At 33.5% G+C, this 20601-nt stretch overlaps 3 protein-coding genes across 6 annotated transcripts in view; 1 reads left to right on the top strand and 2 right to left on the bottom strand.

The window, feature by feature from the left end:
* The window catches only part of LOC125855112 (probable inactive ATP-dependent zinc metalloprotease FTSHI 4, chloroplastic), a 460535-nt gene that overhangs the window by 61589 nt on the left and 378345 nt on the right, over window positions 1-20601 (top strand). The window lies entirely within an intron of this gene.
* The window catches only part of LOC125855127 (chaperone protein dnaJ 10), a 37463-nt gene that overhangs the window by 11374 nt on the left and 5488 nt on the right, over window positions 1-20601 (bottom strand). The gene's annotated exons all lie outside the window — the stretch shown is intronic.
* Window positions 1-20601, bottom strand: part of LOC125855122 (putative F-box protein At3g10430) — an 89655-nt gene that overhangs the window by 7399 nt on the left and 61655 nt on the right. The window lies entirely within an intron of this gene.

Raw genomic sequence — 20601 nt, forward strand, 5'->3', positions numbered from 1 at the left:
CTATACCTTGAATGCTTTGACTACATCTATGACCGGCCAGGAAGTACAAGATTGATTGGGTATTTGGTTTGATTTTTGAGTTTGTCATATATATACATATGAGGCACTTTGTTATTACACGATATATCTTATGAATAATATAGGCAATGTTTATGAAGAACTAGTTTTTAAAAGTTTTAGTTCAATAACTTTGATTAATATATATATACTTGTATGTGTTTATCTCAGCACATGTATCATACCCCAAATCCTAAAATTTATGTGATGAAGAATTTGACCTTTAGATCTGCAACTGTTTCGGGTCCAAGCAATTTTCTTGTGTTAGAATCTAAAAGCTGATTTTCATTTCTAAAATCGTAAGTTAAGAAACGAAAGAAAAAAAAAATACAGATTTCCATCTTAAAAATTTGAAGTCTTCCCATTTTCTAGTGAACAAGCGGTGATTTGCTTTTCTAATTTTTTCCTCTCTTTTAAAAAGTGTCCTTTTCCTTATAGGAAATATTTTCCAAATCATTTGATCAACCGAACATAGCAAAATTAGAAAACATGTATCGAACACACACTGATAAATACAGATTTCCATTTTAAGTCTTCCCATTTCTTAGTAAAGAAGTGGTGATTTACTTTTCTAATCTTTTTATTAGGCATCAATGATTTTCTTTTTGTATTTTTAACGTGGAATGTTACTAGTTCAACTTGTTTTCCCTACTTTCATCATAGAAGTAATTTAATCACTTTTAAGGAGTTTGTTTTCTATAGAAAATAGTATTTTCTAAAACATTTGACCAACGACAAAAGAGAAAATTGGAAAACATGTATCGAACACACCCTACATCAATTTTGAAACAGAAAGAGAGAAATGAAAAGTGAAAAATGGTGGAAGGAGACATATATATGTGCGATCTAATTTAAGAGCAAAAGCATAACGTAGAGAAAGAGAGCAGCAAAACACAAATACAGAAAATTGAAATCTAACCTGAGGAAGAAGAGCCGTAAATGAGAAATGAGAGTAGTGAAGAAAAGACCAAAAGCTTTGTCTATTTATACTACCTACTAATTAATTTAGGACCAAAAATTTGAAAAGTATTTTTTTTCTTAGATTTTGTGTCTAGTCAAAAGAATGTCATTACCACTAAGCCCATTTTCTCATCTAATTAATTATGGAAAAATTAGCAATTAAGTCATAATACCTAACATAATTAGTCAAAATAACAACACTTTAAAATATTTATTTAAAATGGCAGAATGACAATATTTTTATAAAATAATATGTATTCAGATTTTAGTATTTTAAATTAATTTTATTTATGGAAAGAGTCCTATATTAGACCAAATTATATATCAATGACCGTTTAAAGTGAAAAAAATAAATTAAACCAATACCATTAACCTTTTTTCATCACCATTCACATTTCTTCCCCACCATTCACGTTTCAAGTTTATCTTTCTTCAAAGTTCTAAATTGTTGTTCATCAAGAAAATTTCTTTATTGTTAAACGAAATATCTTTATTAATCCAAGCAGATTTTTCAGTTGGCAAGGTAATTTCTATTATCAATTTTAATTTTTTTTATTTGATGTTTAAATTACTGATTCTATACACTATGGATTTTGCAGTCGAATTTTTCAATTTTTATGTGATTTTGGGGAAAGCATCTCATTGTCTACAATGACTGATTCAATTAGAATTACTAGAGGTATACCAAATAATATTCAAAATTTTGGGAAATTTCCCTCATTTGATTTGTGTATTACCCAAGGGTTGCATTGTATTTCAATCTCAATTAGTATACCAACATGTTTGTATTTCCTTCTTAATTTGTATTCATCCTAACTGTACGCTAACAATTTTGTATTTTATTGGGTATTCATTCTGTATTTCAATCTCAATTTATATGTGAACAAATTTGTATTTCTCTTTTGTTTTGTATTCAACCTAATTGTATACCAACAAGTTTTGTATTTTATGTCCCTCCTTTACCTTTCAAAGTCACTTTGTATTTCAAATGAAGAGAGTATTTAATTTCTTTTGTATTCACAACTTTATATTCAATCTTACTTTGTATTTATAACTTTGTATTTTCATCTCATTTTTGTATTCATAAATTGTTGTATTCAACATATAATTCATGATCCATTAGTTTGTATTTTACCTTTCTAAGTCACTTTGTATTTCAAATGAAAAGAGTATTTCTTTTGTATTCACAACTTTATATTCAATTTCACTTTGTATTTATAATTTTGTATTTTCATCTCACTTTTGTATTCATATATTGTTGTATTCAACATATAGTTCATGATCGATTAGGTACATTAACTTAGTGGGATACAAATTATTGTATGCATTCAAACAGAAAAAACAGCTACTAAACTTAAAAAAAAAACAATTTCATTCGTTATACATCATAATTTGGATACAAAACATCCGAAAAAAGCTATAAATCCCAATGCATACAAAGATTTCATTGATTCAATCAGGAAAAAAAACAACACTCTTGTACTCGACATATATGAATATCTCATCCAAACAAATAAAAGAATAAAAAAAAATAGCTGATTATTTTTCGATTGTTCACTAGATGCGACAAATTTATAGTTGTCAATTTTGAAAAATTCTGTTTCAACAATATGTCTTATTCAACTTGAAGAAGTTTTGAAAGTTATCATATGAATGATTCGGAAGACAAACTAAATTAATTTTTTTTTTATGTTCTTAAGAAGAAAGCAAAAAAACGCTCGACGGAAAGATGACTATTTATGCTCTTTTCAAAACGTAACTGATTTGTATTTAAAATCTTTTTTACCTTTTTTGAATTTTTTTATTCCATGATTTTCTCTGTTATGTTATTAATTATTTGTATTCTTTCAAATTAAACAAAATAAAATAAATACATAACTAATCCGTTAACAAACTAAAATAATGAGCTTTTTAATAAATAATGAAACTGTTGCTAAGGAGTCCCACTAAAAGCTAAAATATTGTTATTTTGAAAATTTTCCCATTAATTATTGTCTCTATTGCAAGAGTTTTAACTTTTATATATATATATATCATATCATATCATATCATATCATATTACTCCCTCCATTCCATATTAATTGAATTTTTTAGGTGTTTCACACCCTTTAAGAAAAGTAGATTAAGATATAAATTGAACATAGTTTTCCATTTTTACCCTTATTAATTATTGTCAAATTTATTGAAGTCATCACATTGAAAATCCAAATGAAGGGTAAAATTGGAAGAATATTTTAAAAATAGTCTTGAAGATTGAACAATTAAGTTAATTTAAAAAATGGAAAATGCCTCAGAAATTCAATTAATATGGAATGGAGGGAGTATACTACTTATAAGTGAGAAGCTCCTAATCTCAAAGTTGATACAAAAATACCTTTTACTATTTTTTTTATTAAATAAATAATTAAAGTTAATTAGACCAAATTTACATGATTAGCTGTTAGAGTTTATCATTTCTTAATGAGGCTTTAATTGTTATCCTTTGAGCTTCTTCCGTTTAAACTCATTCAAACAGTAGTTTAATGCTTCACACTTGAGTTATGATTAAGTCAGAATATGGTCATTCACGATTTGTTTAGTTATTAAGATTCATTCCTTACATTGCAATACTCTCTAAAAACTTACAAGAAGTTGTCTTTGCCCTATTATTCTATTTGTGTTCTATCGGTCAAAAAATTTCCTTTTTCAGGTATATTTATGATTTATATGTATCTATATGTGGTTTAAATTTCATTCTTGAGATGGTATATGTTATTTAATATTAAACAATAATTATCTTTTAAGTTGGAACTATTTGTCCCAATGAAAGATTTAGTAATGTACAATACACTTTTCACTGAATGTTATAAACACGGAGATTAATTGTTTTAAATGGATATACTTCCTTGCATATTGTCAGAGAGTAATTCCTTTAATACTTTGTTAATTTTATTCTGTTAGAAATTTAATTTATTAGCTACTTGAATATTGCAATTTGGTGTAGAAACTTTTAGATTAAATGACTTTTTAATCGTTTTTAAACTGAAAGACTACATCATGTTTGCTTAAGAAAAAGTTCAAATGAAATTCAAATAAAAATATCAATTTATCAATTTTTCGTTCTCCATATATAGCTTTTATTGACGGGATGCTAGGTATCCTAACAACCTCTCTTTGTAAAGAAAGAAATTTTCTCTATCTTTTTATGACAAATGAAGAAATTTTCTCTATCTTTGTTATGACAAATGTTATAGGCTTAGACTTTGATCTTCATCTTCAATTATTATTACATACAATTTATAATTAACTTGCTACAATGGGCATATCACTTACATTATTATATATTAATACTTAGCGATAAATTCTTCTTTCTATAGGTCATTTTTGAAAATGCTTAAAGTAAAAAATGATATTAATGTAAAAAATTGTGTCGCATATCAATAATAGAATAAGTTGATACAAAAAAACACCAAGAACTAGATAGATAACAATATCTACAGTAAAAATTTTGATCATGATAAAGAAATTGAAACATCGAAGTAGAACATATACAATTAAAAATAACATCTATAAGAAAGTATTAGGTACAATATAATTATATCACATATTTACACCTAATAGTATTACTAATGAACTCATTTTATACTGTGCATATCTAACTAAATTATATGGGTACACTTTTCAAGTTTGCGTACACTTTTCATGACATCGAATAATCAACTCAATTTTTTGACTATTCTTTAAATTGAGCATGTAAGTCTTTTCATATTAAATTTTCTATTTATCATTATACATATATTTTAATATTATCTTTATCTATATATATACTAATTTACACCGGAGATAACACTTATTAGAGATATTTTTTTATTATCTAGATTGTTATAAATGATATTACCAATTAAATTAGGATACACGTGTGTGACACGTGGCCAGAAACTACTACAGTAAAACCTCTATAAATTAATACTCGGTAAATTAATAATCTCTCTAAAGTAATATTTTTCTTTGGTCCCGACTTGGGCCAATGAAAAAAATTCTCAATTTCGATAAGATAATAAGATATATATTTCCAGAAGACCCCTATATAAATATATGGTCCCATTGATATCATAAATTAATAATTCTTTAAAAGTACAAATATATCTAAGACAATTTAGTGAAATATGATTCTATTGTGTTCTGTTTTTTTTCTTAAAATTTAAATCTAGTTGAAGCTCATCTCCAACTTTTCTTATTGCATCCAAGAGCTCCGATATTATTTTTTTGAACTGCATCATAAAATTGTGAAGAGTTCTAGATGCGATAAGTGCTTCATTATGCGTAACTGGTTCCAAAGATATAGTATCATCTTCAACTTTATCAACAACATTGACACCCCGTAACTAGAAAGAACTAAAAAGGAATTTTTAAAAAGAGGAAATAGTCATTTTTGGAAAGTATAAAAATCTGGAAATTTTCAATTGTGTTAAAGTTGAGTTTTTGGTCAACTTCAAACAATCATAACTTCTAGCTTAGGATGAGTTAGGTGTGTTTCCAGATATCGTAGGAAATATCTTGGAATAATCTTTCCAACGCCGCCAAATTTACGTGATTCCGAGTTCGTATGAGTCAGTTATGCCCTTTGGAAGTTGGGTTGTTCAAATAAGGAAATGTCCAATCCGGATTTTTAAAGGGTGTTTTGGTATTTTTCATACCCTATTATTTTAATTCGTCTTTGGTGAATTAATTAAGGGTCAAAACTGAATTGGTTCAGTTTAGGCAATTCAAGATTTACGCTAGGGTTTTTGGAGAAAGAACGCAAGAGGAGAAAAGAGGAGAAAGAACAAAGTTCGTCGTTCTTGAAGGTTTAGCTTGTGGATATCGACAAGGGTTGATCCCTAAAGAGGTATGTGAGTCTTTCATAGCATTGAGTTCGTTCACCCACGCGTCAATCAGGTTTATTTCAGCGTAAATTCGTCCTAAAAGAGTTTGAAAGTTGATGTTCTTGACATATATTCTTGAATTTGATATTGTTCTTGAGTTGGGCTGAAATTGAGAGGTTTCTGAGATCATTACGTCAAATTATTGAGTTGGTTGAAGTTAGGTTTTTAGGTACATTTGTTGGGTATCTGTATCTAAAAAGAATTTGGGAAAAAGAACCGAGTTTGGGCGAATTGGGATTGGAAAATGAAGAAGAAAATTCGTCAGGCAAATCTGGGCACTGGCTCCGTGTCGTGAACCTGCTCCCCAAATTTGGGAAAAGTCATTTCGCGTCGTAAAACGGTCACGGCCCGTTTTGCCTCAAAAAAATTTTCGTGACCAAAATTTAAATACACCACCGCGTCGTAGACTACTTTCCAGGCAGTGATTTCTTGATCATTTCTCATGTTTAGCTATCTAAAATCATTCCTAAACATCAAGAGAAGTTCATATAGTCTTTCAAGGGTCTTTTACAAATATTTTAACTTTGTTTTAAGACTTGAGTTTGAGTTGAGTAAAGAGTAAAGTTTGAAGTTCATTTCTTCAAAAGAGTATATCGGGACTATGTATTCCCAAAGAATAAAATGTTCACATTTAAAGAAGAAATGACACTTTGATTTCCAAAAGAGCCTTTGAGCTAGTTTTTCAGTAAAGAGCTTTTGAGTTAGTTTTCAGTAAAGATCTTTTAGGCTAGTTTTCAGTTAAAGAGTAAATGCTTTCACAATAAAGCAAAAGAGAAAGCTGGGATTTCCAAGATAGTCTTTGAGCAATTATCTCAAATCGCAGAAAGAAGTATGTTTTTTTTTAAAACATAAGAGCTAGTATCATATTTTGGGAGTAGTATTGAGCACCGATATGGGGGAGAGTTTAGACAACTCATAGCCCCTAGCCACCATGTAGCCACCATGGGTAGAAAATTGTCATACTTTTTAGATGATTCCTTAGTGCTTTTTAGCATAGACTAGTGGATCCACTTAGTAGTTCAGGTTCTATACTCATGGCAAGGTATAGGACGACCCTGGCAGTGTGAAGCAAAACGATATATCATCACAATAGCTCTTAAGTGATGGTTGTCGATTAGAGAAACTCCCACAACAATATTTTGTATCTTATATACATAGATTATTTGTATATTTATATGCAAACAGAGTTCATATTGTATCTTTGCATACATACAGAGTTATTATTGTATTTCTAGATACACAGAGTTGCTTTCCATGTTTTAAAAGCTTTTCTTTATATTGCATTTATATTATTGCTTTACATTGAAATCAGTTCAGTTCAGTTCAGTTGAGACCAGGTTTGTTTCTTCAGTTCCTTTCAAGCTTATGTCTTGTTTTAGATTTTCCCTCGCATACTCGTACATTCAATGTACTGAACTCAGTTGGCCTGCATCATTTTATGATCCAGACGCATGTAACCAGGATCAACATACAGCGTATCGTTGATCCAATTGAGCACTCAGAGTTTAGTGGTGAGCCTCCTTGCTTTCCGGAGGATCCCTTTTATTGCTTTCAGTATTTTAGTTCATTAAGATGTCATGGGTCTTGTCTCGACATCCATCTCAGTTTTAGAGGTTTCATAGATAGACAATCAGATGTTAGTTATTTTAGTCATTTCATTGTCATTATCTTATGTTGAGACTTGTGTTTGCCTTAATGGCCAGTTGAATGATCATTTATAACATTCCAGTTTATTACATAGATTTATCTTTGTTGAGATAAGTCTTTCGCTGAGTAAGTAAGCCAAGTCAAGGGTTTGCTTAGGGCCAACAAAAGTTCTTGAGTGCTAGCCACGTCCGGGGTGTAGGCTTGGGGCGTGACAAACTTGGTATCAGAGCAAAGAGTGCAAGAGTCCTAGAGAGTCTATGAAGCCGTGTCTGTAGAGTCCTAGTTATCAATGTGAAGCACGCCACATCTATAGTTAAGAGGCTGCAACATTTAGGAACTATCTCACTTCTTTCACATCCATTTCGTGCGATAGAGTTAATCTTTATAAAGTTTCTTCCAATTCGTGCTTGCGCGTGTCTTTCAGATCATGCCTCTACGCAGAGCTGTCAGAGGTTGTCCGCTAGTAGGAAGGTTGAACGACAGGAACAAGGGGTACCTAATGCACCAGAAGTGCAACCCCAAGGAGAGGTCACTAATGCTGAGTTCCTTGAGGCCATTCGGATGTTGAGCCAAGTTATGACCAACCAAGCTGGGCAACAGAGAGAGAATCGTCAGGAAGTGGCTGATAATTTTAGAGTTCATGAGTTCTTAAAGATGAATCCTCCAAGCTTTACAAGTTCAAGTGTCAGCTTTAGACCTAAGGGGGAAATGACGAGATGAGAAATCAAGTCAAGTGTTTGAGAATAAGATAGTAATGAGTCCCAAAAAGTATGGGAGATATCTTTTCAGAAGTCTTTTAGTAGTGAATTGATGTTAAAAGGAGAAGGCTAATGATCCATGTGCAACAAGTTGAGGAGGACAAGCTGAGGGATAGAGAAGAGTTTAAGAATAAGAGGGCTAAGACATCAGGGAATGAGTCCGGGTGGCAGAAGAGTAATGCCAACCGGTCTTCCTTCCAACATAAACAAAAGGGACCTGCTCCATCATCTGCTAGTGCACCTGCACCAAGAAACAAATGTGAGTATAATAGTCAGAATTCCCAGAATTTTAGGGCTAGACCTGCACATTCTCAAGTCAGTGTTGCACAAGGAGGTAATGAGACTCCTACATATGTTAAGTGTGGTAGGAGCCACTCAGAGGTGTGTCGGGATGACTCCACTGGTTGCTTCAAGTGTGGTCAAGACATTCATTTTATGAGAGACTGTCCTGAGAACATGCAGGGTAATGGTAATGTGAGGCAATATAGCCCAGTCTTCTTCAGTTGCTCCACCAGACAGAGGTGCACCTGGAGAAGCTACTTCAAGTACTGGCTGAGGAGCAAACCACCTATATGCTATCACTAGTTGCCAAAAGCAAGAGGATTCACCAGATGTTGTTACTGGTATGATCCAAGTCTTTAACTTTGATGTTTATGCTTTGCTAGATCCAGGAGCGAGTTACCCTTTGTAACTTCATATGTTGCTATGAATTTCAATTTTATTTCTGAGCAACTTAGTGAACCCTTCAGTGTTTCTACACCTGTTGGTGAGTTTATTCTAGTAGAAAGAGTTTATCGTGATTGTCCCATTTTTGTCAATCACAAGAGTACCATGACTGATTTAGTTGAGTTAGACATAGTAGATTTTGATGTCATTCTAGGTATGGATTGGCTTTATGCCTGTTATGTCTCAGTTGATTGTAGAACTCAAGTTGTCAAGTTTCAGTTTCCAAATAAGTCAGTCTTAGAGTGGAAAAGTAGTTCAGCAGTGCCTAAGGGTCGTTTCATTTCGTACCTTAAGACAAGAAAGTTAGTTTCCAGGGGGTGTGTCTATCACTTTGTCCGAGTTAATGAATCTAGTGTTGAGATACCTCTTATTCAGTCAGTTCCAGTAGTAAAAAAGTTTCCACAAATCTTTCTAGATGATCTACCTAGAGTCCCTCCTGAGAGAGAAATAAACTTTGGTATAAACCTTCTTCTAGATACTCGTCCTATATCTGTTTTGCCATACTGAATAGCACCAGCAGAGTTAAAAGAGTCAAAATAGCAGTTGAAAGATCTCTTTGATAAAGATTTTGTTTGACCAAGTGTCTCACCTTGGGGAGCTCCGGTCTTATTTGTGAGAAAGATAGATGGCTCCCTTAGGATATGTATAGATTACCGTCAGTTGAACAAGGCTACCATTAAGAACAAGTATCCTCTTCCGAGAATTGATGATATTTTCGATCAACTTTAGGGTGCCACCTATTTCTTTAATATAGATCTCAGATCTGGCTACCATCAGTTAAGAGTAAGGGAATGTGATATTCCAAAGACAGCTTTCAGAACCCGTTATGGTCATTATGAGTTTCTGGTCATGTCCTTTGATTTGACCAATGCGCCTACAACATTCATGGACCTTATGAATAGAGTATTCAAACCTTATTTAGATATGCTTGTTATCGTCTTCATTTATGACATACTAATCTATTCAAGGAATGAAGAAGATCGTGCTAGTCATCTCAGAATAGTTCTCCAGACCCTAAAAGATAGAGAGTTGTATGCTAAGTTCTCGAAATGTGAGTTTTGGCTTGATTCTGTGGCATTCTTATGCCACATTGTGTCTGAAGAGGAAATTAAAGTTGATACTCAGAAAATTGAGGTAGTACAGAATTGGCCTAGACCCACATCTCCAACTGATATTAAAAGTTTCTTGGGTTTGGCTGGCTATTATAGAAGGTTCATAGAGGGATTCTAATCTATTTCATCCCTTTTGACCAAGTTAACTCAGAAAATAGTTAAGTTTCAATGGTTTGAAGCTTGTGAAAAAAGCTTTCAGGAGTTGAAAAAGAGGTTGACTACTGCCCCAATATTGATCTTACCAGAAGGTACGCAAGACTTTGTTGTATGTTGCAATGCGTCCAGAGTTGGTTTGAGTTGTGTGTTAATGCAGAATGACAATGTTATAGCTTAGGCCTCTAGACAATTGAAAGTTAATGAGAAGAATTACCTAACCCATGATTTAGAGTTGACTGCTGCAATTTTGCTTTGAAAATATGGCGTCATTATCTTTATGGTGTTCGTGTAGATGTGTTCACCGATCACAAGAGTTTTCAGTATGTGTTTAGTCAGAAAAAGCTTAATCTCAGACAAAGGAGGTGGTTAGAATTACTTAAGGATTATGACATGAGTATTCTTTATCACCCAAGTATGGCTAATGTTGTTGTTGATGCCTTGAGCAGGTTGTCTATGGGTAGTATCGCCAATTTTGAGGAAGATAAGAAAGAGTTAGCAAAAAAGGTGCATAGACTTGCACGACTAGGAGTTCGACTAATGAATTCCATAGAAAGAGGAGTAGTGGTGATGAATGGGGATGAAACATCATTAGTGTCAGAATTGAAAGTGAAACAAGACCAAGATCCTTTATTGCTTGAATTAAAAGGCAAGTGTTCATAAGCAAAAAAGTGATGGCTTTTGAGAGATGGTGTTTTGAGGTATCAAGGTAGATTGTGTGATTGATTTCAAGGGTAATTGGGGATGATCCCCTACCTCTCATTGAGTTTGCTTACAACAATAGTTACCATTCTAGCATCCAAATGGCTCCATATGAGGCACTTTATCAGAGAATATGTAGATCTCCTATTGGATGGTTTGAAGTTGGTGAAGTTGGGTTGATAGGACCAGACTTAGTTCATCAAGCTATGGAGAAGGTGAAAGTTATTCAAGAGAAATTGAAAACAGTGCAGAGTCCTCAGAAATCCTACACTGATGTTAAGAGAAAGGAGTTAGAGTTCGAAGTACATGATATGGGTCTACTTGAAAGTTTCACCCATGAAGGGTGTTACGAGATTTGGTAAGAAGGAGAAGCTTAGTCCCCGATGTATTGGTCCTTATAGAATATCCAAGAGTATTGACAATGTAGCTTATGAGTTGGAGCTACCCCATGAGTTAGCAGCGGTTCATCCATTTTTTCACGTCTCCATGTTGAAAAAGTGCATAGGCGATCCTTCTTTGATCATACCAATCGAAGATATTGGGATCAAGGATAACTTATCTTATGAGGAGATTCCTATTCAGATTCTAGATCGCCAAGTTTGCAAGTTGAGAACAAAATAGGTAGCATCAGTCAAAGTCCTTTGGAGGAATCAATTTGTTGAGGAAGCTACTTGCGAAGCGAAGGAGGATATGAAGAACATATATCCACATCTCTTCGAATCAGGAGAAATTCCAGAACAAGGTACTGATTCTGTTCTTAGTACTCTTTAACTTATGAGATTGCTTGTTGGGTGTTTGAACTGAATGTTAGATGTTACGCCCTTAGCCTACTAAGAGTAAGCTCATTCAAGGACGAGTGTTCCCAAGGGGGAGATATTGTAACACCCCGTAACAAGAAATAATTGAAAAGGAATTTTTAAAAAGAGGAAATAATCATTTTTGGAAAGTATAAAAATCTGAAAATATTTAAGTGTGTTAAAGTTGAGGTTTTGGTCAAATTCAAACGACCATAACTTTTAGCTCAGGATGAGTTAGGTGTGTTACCAGATATCTTAGGAAATATCTTGGAATAATCTTTCCAACGCTGCCGAGTTTACGCGATTCCGAGTTTGTATGAGTGAGTTATGCCCTTTGGAAGTTGGGCTGTTCAAATAAGGAAATGTCCAATCCGGATTTTTAAAGAGTGTTTTGGTCTTTTCCATACCCTATTATTTTAATTCGTTTTTGGTGAATTAATTAAGGGTCAAAACAGAATTGCTTCAGTTTAGGCAATTGAAGATTTATGCTAGGGTTTTCAGAGAAAGAACGCAAGAGGAGAAAAGAGGAGAAAGAGCAAAGTTCGTCGTTCTTGAAGGTTTAACTTGTGGATATCGACAAGGGTTGATCCCTAAAAAGGTATGTGAGTCTTTCATAGCATTGGGCTCGTTCACCCACGCGCCAATCATGTTTATTTCAGTGTAAATTCGTCCTAAAAGAGTTTGAAAGTTGATGTTCTTGGCATCTATTCTTGAATTTGATATTGTTCTTGAGTTGGGCTGAAATTGTGAAGTTTCTGAGATCATTATGTCAAATTATTGAGTTGATTGAAGTTAGATTTTTAGGTGTTTACATCCCTACTCTATTCGAATAGGGCGAAACGTTGCGGTGACTCAAAAAATAATCAATTGATTCAATTTTAAATTTTTTTTAAGAAAATAAGAATTTTAAAGGAGTCGCCACCTAATTTTAGGAAAACTAGGAAACCATTAAGTGATCTACGAAACCATTAGATTCTAAGTAAGGAGTTCAAGTTATTTCAAAGGGAAGGGGTTAGGCATCCTTCAAAATCCACAAATGTGGATCCCGATTGAACTCATTTTTTCAAATTGAGGAGTAGGATAAAATATTGTACAAGTATAATAAACATGCAATATACAAAAGTAATATGATAAAACAATAATATAAGAATCTGCCTAAATTTGCCTATCATCAATAATATACAATAATGAATAAGAGTATAATTCGAACCTAATTCGAATAGCTTCAATGAGAAGCATCTCCGGGGTACCTGTAAACACACTTAGTAAAAGTGTTAATAGTAAATAAATAAAAATAAAAATAAATGAAATAAATAACAACTTAAAATAAAAATCCGTCTTACTAACATGAAAGGCCTTGGAAATCGACGGTAATTTCTTCATCGGCCATTTTTAACAAATAAAATATATAAACTTAAACTAAAATTCCGTCTTTTAAAATGGGAAGGCCTCTAAAACCGACGGAGAGATTTTTTCATTGGTCGACGGAGAGATTTTTCTCATTGGCCAATTTTAACATAAAACTTATATAAACTTAAACTAAATTTCCGTCTTTTAAAATGTGGAGGCCTCCAAAACCGACGGAGAGATTTTCTCATTGGCCATTTTAACATGTATGTATGTAAATCTCTTTAGCAACACAACAAAACAAAAATAAATCAAATTTAAGAAATGTAATATCAAATAAAACATTAATGAATTCTTGGTTAAATTAAAATTAAAGATAGAATTAAATGATCAACCTATATTAAAAGTAACAGTTATTAAACAGTAAACACACGACTACACACCTAAATTACTAATGGGATATTTTCAAAAGAAACGAAAATTATGAGATGTCTTTAACAAACAATTAAAATGATTAAACTTAAACATAAATCATAGTTAATAATCGCGGTTAGAGAGAGACCATAGAAACAGTGGCATCAAAAATAAAAGAAATTAAAAGTAACACACCACCACAATTACATTAAAAGAAACATTGATGAAATAAAATAGTATATAAATGACTAAATGATAACAAACAACAAAACAATAACAATAACCAAGTAACAACATAACTAGCTTAAAATAATATTAATGGAACTTGCTGGAAGCATTTTAGAAAGCATAAAAAATAAATAAACAAATAAAAAATCAACAGCAACTAAATATAAACAAAAATAAAGCATCAATAAGTAAATAAGGCTAAACACTTATTATAACAGATAGAGAGGGTAAATAGCATTTAAAGATCTTGACAAAAATACGGCTCGTTCAAAAAAAATGCAAGACGGTTAAAAATGAGAAGATAGTGTACCTAAGTATGAATCCAAACGCAAAATAAAAATAAAAAGGTAGATCTAAATTTACCATTATTGAAGATGGAGTTTGTTGGTGTTCTTCGGCGGTCTAAGAGTTGTTACTGGAAATATGGAGATGAAGCTCGTTGGTGGAGCTATGTTGATGTTGTAACTGGTTCGTGGGTCTGTGAAGGCTAGCGGTGATGGAGTTCGGTTTCGCCGGAGCTTGTAACTCGCCTGGTTGTCTCTGGTTTCTCAGGAGCTCGCCGGAGTTCATGGAGTTGGCCGGAAATGGAACCATTATTGTTGTTATTTGTTGATTTGCTGGTTTGGGAGCTCGAGGATTGATTGTCGTTCAACATCGAGCCAAAATACCTGTATAAAAAAGAGAACAAAACGTGAAAAGGGAAGGGGAATGGGACTGGCGGCGATGGAAAGTAGTCTGGTTTAGCTCGCTGGTCGGAGCTTTGAGTTTGTTGGAGAAAAACTCCATTTCCGACCAAATTAATGGTCTATTAATTGGGGTTTTGGGTGGTGGCGGCTAAGAGAATATGAGAGTAAATAAAATCTTAGGGTTTTTACCCTATCTTGAAAAATATTTCCACCACCCCTTGACCTAATAGACAAACTATTCTTTATATAGGGAGTTGAAAACTACAATATCACTATTTTAAAATGGTGGGTTAAAATTACCGGTCAATAAAATATCTATGTATAAAATATTATCTATATCACAATGAATTTTTGGATTATGCAAAATATCAAAATGAATATTAACAAATGTAACAGATAAAAATGAATATAAAAAAAAGAAATATATATATATAGTGAACGTAACTAATGACATGTAAAAATGCAATTTTAAGATTAACTGATAAAAGAGAAATCCTAAATTTTGATAAATAAGGATAGTTATCGATAAACTTATTTAAAATTATAAAAAAAATTACTTTGAACTATTAAATAAATAAAACTTTAAAGTTACGAATTTTTGAAAATGTTAGGCCAAAATTAGGTGTCAACATTAGGTACATTTGCTAGGTATCTGTATCTAAAAAGAATTTGGGAAAAGAATCGAGTTTGGGCGAATTGGGGCTGGAAAATGAAGAATTAAATTCATCGGGCAAATCTGAGCACTTGCTCCGTGTCACGAACCTGCTCCCCAAATTTGGGAAAAGTCATTTCGCATCGCGGAGCGGTCACAGACCGTTCTGCTTTTTCTCCTTTTCTCTTTTTTTCTCTTCTTGAACTCTCAACTAAAACCCTAGGCGTATTTTAGTGTTATAAAACTGAACCTAATCAGATTAGACCCCGAAATATTACTAAAAATGAATCAAATCTGATTGGGTAAGGAAAAGACCAAAATACGCCTCTAAAATCCAGTTTTGAATTTCCTTATCTAGACAACCCAACTTCTAATGGCCATATCTCCCTCATACGAACTTCAAACTGAGTAAACTTGGTGGAGTTGGAAAGATAATTCAAACATCTTTCCTAAGTTATCTGGTAGCACACCTAAATCATCCTGAGCTAGGAGTTATGGTAATTTGAAGTCGACCCAAAACTCATAATTAGCTTAACATGCAAAATTTCAGATTTTGCTATTTCCAATTTAGTTTTTTTTGGAACTCAATATGCTACATCTAGTGACCTTATTGCTTAAAGAAATTTTTATTCCTTGGTAAAATCTCACTCACTACGAAGAACGGTTCAAGCCTTAGTTCGAAAATTTTTCTGCGTATTACAATATCTCTCCCTTGGGATCATTCGTCCTCGAATGACGACTAGACTGGGTATGGAACGGGGTTACTCTTACTAAGGTCTGAGTATAATGGTATGCTCTTACTTTATTCAAGCTTAACCCAAATCCTTAGGTTCGGGTTCTATACCTCTCTATAAGGAATCTCATCCCAAAACTATTACTCTTTACCACCACATTCAAGCTTAGTACTTTAACAACTCCATGAACTCCTACTAACCAACTCCTTCAGATCCAACTAAGGTCTCTCATTTAACTATTTCTCATAGTAAAGCCTAATCCTCTTCTTCCTTCTTATTAATAACCTTAGATGGAATTATCACACCATCACTAACACGATAAGAACATCAACTTCCTCTTTTTAACGTCACTCCATTACAAAAAGGACCTTTAAAAAGATATCCCCCAAACTCTTTGGAATTCATTACCATCTTAATCTCAAACACTTGACTCTATTTCTCATCTTGTCATCTCCCCCTTAGGTCTAAAGCTAGCACTTGAAAGCTATAGACCTATTCTATCACCTCTAAATGGTCTACCTCTTCTTTTAAACTAACACTCGGGAGAAGTTTATCTCATGCCTACCAAACTCTCTATAAGCGGTACTAAGACCTTTTTCTAAGGTGTTTCCCTTAACCTCTCCTGGTTACATACCCTCTCGGTGCACCTCTTAACGCTCTTGTGACTTAGCCACTCTTTATTGCCCTTATCTAAAGGTTAGGGTCTCTCACTTGTACTACTCATATCTATTCCACCTAACATCTCAATTCCTCAAGTCTTCTAGATCAAATCTCAAGACTAACATCATCACCCTCATGTTGCCATTCTTTTGATCATGACACTCATCTCAAATTCAAACTTAATGTTTATTACTAAACCTGAATATCAATACGATTGCTCACCTACTATGCTATACTTCATTACTTGATCAGTTCTATAACCTTCTGAATATCATGACCCTCTCAAACAAATCATAAGCCTAACTTAGATCTATCACTTCATAAATACCCTACTCTCTTATTCAACACATGAATTTAGTCTCCTCTAATACGATGGCACATTGACACTAACTCTATTCTGGTTAACAAATATATAGTCTATCTCATCTTCACTAGAAACTCTTACTCTACCCATAAGGGAAAACTTCTCATCAATAACTTACTGGGTACATGACTATAATAACATAGATTGCCTCATCACTATCTCTCTTTCTAAGATTACTAAACCTCTGCATACTTTCCTCTAACTCTGGGCTCTTTCACTACAACTGCTCATGATCTCGTAACTCAGGCTACCTCTTCGGGTGAAAATACTACCCAAGCTCTAAACATGCTTCCTCATAAGGATCTTAGCTTAATAAGGGCTTAGGCAAAAGAGTACAACTCGCTTTTAGCTTAAATGCACGATTCATATAATTATGGGTGCATTCTTCTGAAACTTAACACTTAACTTACTCTTGGGCTTCTCTCAATCCCCTATGGAGTCTCATGACTTTCTCGAGATTCTTGCTAAAAACAACTTATCCATAAGGATCTTTACACTTTACTTTTCAACCACCTCAAGTATGATGGGTAGTCGAATGAACCTGAGAAACACACGAGTATGAATAAATCTTTATGACTTAGCTCTTTTGCACAATTAAGAGTATGAAAGAGGGGAAACTTCTCTTAAATGTCTTAAATGTTTGTAGTCCATCGTTTATCGAAGTTGGCCCATCACAACCATAAAGAAGACCTACTTGACACGGCTTCATAGACACCCTAGGACACTTGAACTCTGTGCTCTGGTACCAAGTTTGTCACGACCTGAGCCTACACCCTGGACGTGGCCGACACTCGAGAACCATTGTTGGTCCCTAAGCGAACCTCATCCTGGCTGACTACAAGCGGAACACTCACTCAAGCATACAAAACTTAAAAAATGAATAAAATTCATGAAACAAACAAATCTTTAACTCAAATGAGTAACTTTGAATAAAAATAAAATATTCAACTAGCCAACAATAGGCAACTCAAGTCTTTAATATATTTTTAAAAAATGAAACAGACTTCTCAAACTTTACTTTCTATCTATGAAGCCTCTAAATGACAAAGATGGAAGTCGGCACAAAACCCACGACATCCTGATAAAACTGAAAAGTAAATTAAATCCTCCGGAAGCAAGGAGGCTCACCATAGCTAACTTGAACTCCTTATGGTATCAACGAAACTCCTGTTAATGATCCCGAATACCTGAATCTGTATCATGAAAGGATGAAGGCTAAATGGCTTAGTACGTGGAATGTACGAGCATGTAAGGGAATTCCAAAGCATAACATAAGCTTGAAACTTGATAAAAAGGAAACATACTTACCTCTTTTCAACTTATTCAACTCAAGGAATACTTAAGGATACTCAAAACTAATCAAACTTACTCAACTCGGAAATACTCAAGGATAAGATACTCAATCTCAGCAATAAGGTTCTCAACTCAGTGAAACTCAACGATAAGGTACTCGACACAATGAAGCACATATTTAATCAAGATACTTAACTCGAAAGACTCAACTCATGATACTCAAGGATAAAGCAATAGTAAAAGATGCAATATATATGAAAAGTTGTAAAACTGTAGATAGAAACTCAATGTATTGAAAAATACAATAATACTCAATGTGTATATAAAAATACAATATAACTCTATGGGAGTTTCTCTAACCGACAACCACCACGATAAGCCTAAGTGATTGTAACGTCCGGCAATTTAAAATAGCTATGAAGAGGCTTAGAATTGGAAATAGTCATTTTTTTGGAAGGAATTTAAAATCTGGAAATTTGGTTAAGTATGGGAAAAAGTGAGTTTTTGGCCAACTTTGAACAGTCATAGCAATAGTTATGCCCTTTGAAGGTTGGGCAGTTGGCAGGGAATCCGTCCGAAAATTTGTAAGGGCATTTTGGTCTTTTCCCTAGCCTTGTCTTTGGATATATATTAAGGTGTAAAACTGATTTTTGATCAGTTTTTCCCTTTTTAAAAAAAGAGTAAGAGTTAGGGTTCTTGAGAGAAAATGAAGGAAAGGAGAAGAAGAAGCAAACTTCGTAAAGATCGTCGTGGTTTTCTTCGGGGGTGATCCCTATTAAGGTATGTGAGTTCATAGTGTTGGGTTGGTTCTTTCCCCCACACGCCAAGCTCGTTTAATTTCGAGAAAAGATTGAATATGTTTGTTGAAGTTGTTGGTTATAATTGTTGAAGTTGTAGTTGTGTTGTGTTGAAGTTCTTGTTGGTTTGGTGTATGTTTCCGGTGGTGTTTTTGAGTTGAATCTAGTGTATGTTGAGGGTTTTGATGATTCTAAGTGTTTGGGGGAAAAAGCTTTGAAGTTTAGAAGGTTTAGAGTTGGAGAAATGAAGGAGAAAAGTCAAGTTTTCAGGAAAAGTCATTTCGCATCCGGAGCGGTCACATACCGTTCTGCTTTTTCTCCTCTTTTCTCTTCTTGAACTCTCAACTAAAACCCTAGGCGTATTTTAGTATTATAAAACTGAACCTAATCAGATTAGACCCCGAAATATTACTAAAAATGAATCAAATCTGATTGGGTAAGGAAAAGACCAAAATACCCCTTTAAAATCTGGTTTTGACTTTCCTTGTCTAGACAACTCAACTTCTAATGGCCATATCTCCCTCATACTAACTTGAAACTGAGTACACTCGGTGGCGTTGGAAAGATAATTCAAACATATTTCCTAAGGTATCTAGCACACCTAAATCATCCTGAGCTAGGAGTTATGGTTGTTTGAAGTCGACCCAAACCTCATACTTAGCTTAACTTGCAAAATTTCAGATTTTGCTATTTTCAATTTAGTTATTTTTGGAACTCAAGGTGCTACATCTAGTGACCTTAACACTTAAAGAAATTTTTAATTCCTTGGTAAATCTCACTCACTACGAAGAACGGTTCGAGTCTTAGTTCGAAAATTTTTCTGGCGTGTTACAAAATTCTTTTTCAATAATTGTATCTATTACTTAGTGAACTCCTCCATTAATGACTAGTCTAAAGTTAGATTCTTGTAACTTTCAATTTTTATTTTGATTTTGAGCTACCAACAAATTGTCGAAGTAATGAAAAGTATGTGATTTGGTGGTGGGAATTGACTTAGTGATGAAAACCTGATGAGGGCGATGACCTGGTGGTTGAGGTGAGCCACCGCTGATGTCTAGTATGGATCTAATGATGAAGATTGAAGGGATGAGATAAAGAAGGTAAAAAATAAATAAAAGGAAACATATTTTAAAAAAATAGAATATTAATATAAAATAAATTAAATATTTATAAAGTTAATATTTTAATTATCTTTTTATCTCTCACTCTCCCAAAGAGAGTGAACTACACCTTCTTTGCCACATCAGCATTTAGGGAGCAAATAATTCCATTTTAAAATAGTCTAAGGGTGTAATAGGACTCTCGTAAAGTATGAGCGTGTAGTTGGGAATCTGACAATTGGTTAGGGGGTCTTTTGGCCATTTTCTCTTCTTTTATATGGTGCACTAAGTTTCAAGTGTTAGTGCACTTTTAGTCTCTTTATTAACATCCATTTACTCATTAACGTTTTGATCCTTTACACATCCATTTATGGCCTCCGCTGTATACGTTCTGGTACAAAACAAATTAATTCTTAGATTTATCTTAGCAATTGCAGATGAGTCTTCATTTGTACTTGCTTTATTTTTGGGCTCTGCATCTTCATTGTTTGGTGTGCACCATTCAAGATT

The sequence above is a fragment of the Solanum stenotomum genome, chromosome 2 (assembly GCF_019186545.1).
Source record: "Solanum stenotomum isolate F172 chromosome 2, ASM1918654v1, whole genome shotgun sequence".
In the NCBI taxonomy this organism is placed as follows: Eukaryota; Viridiplantae; Streptophyta; class Magnoliopsida; order Solanales; family Solanaceae; genus Solanum; species Solanum stenotomum.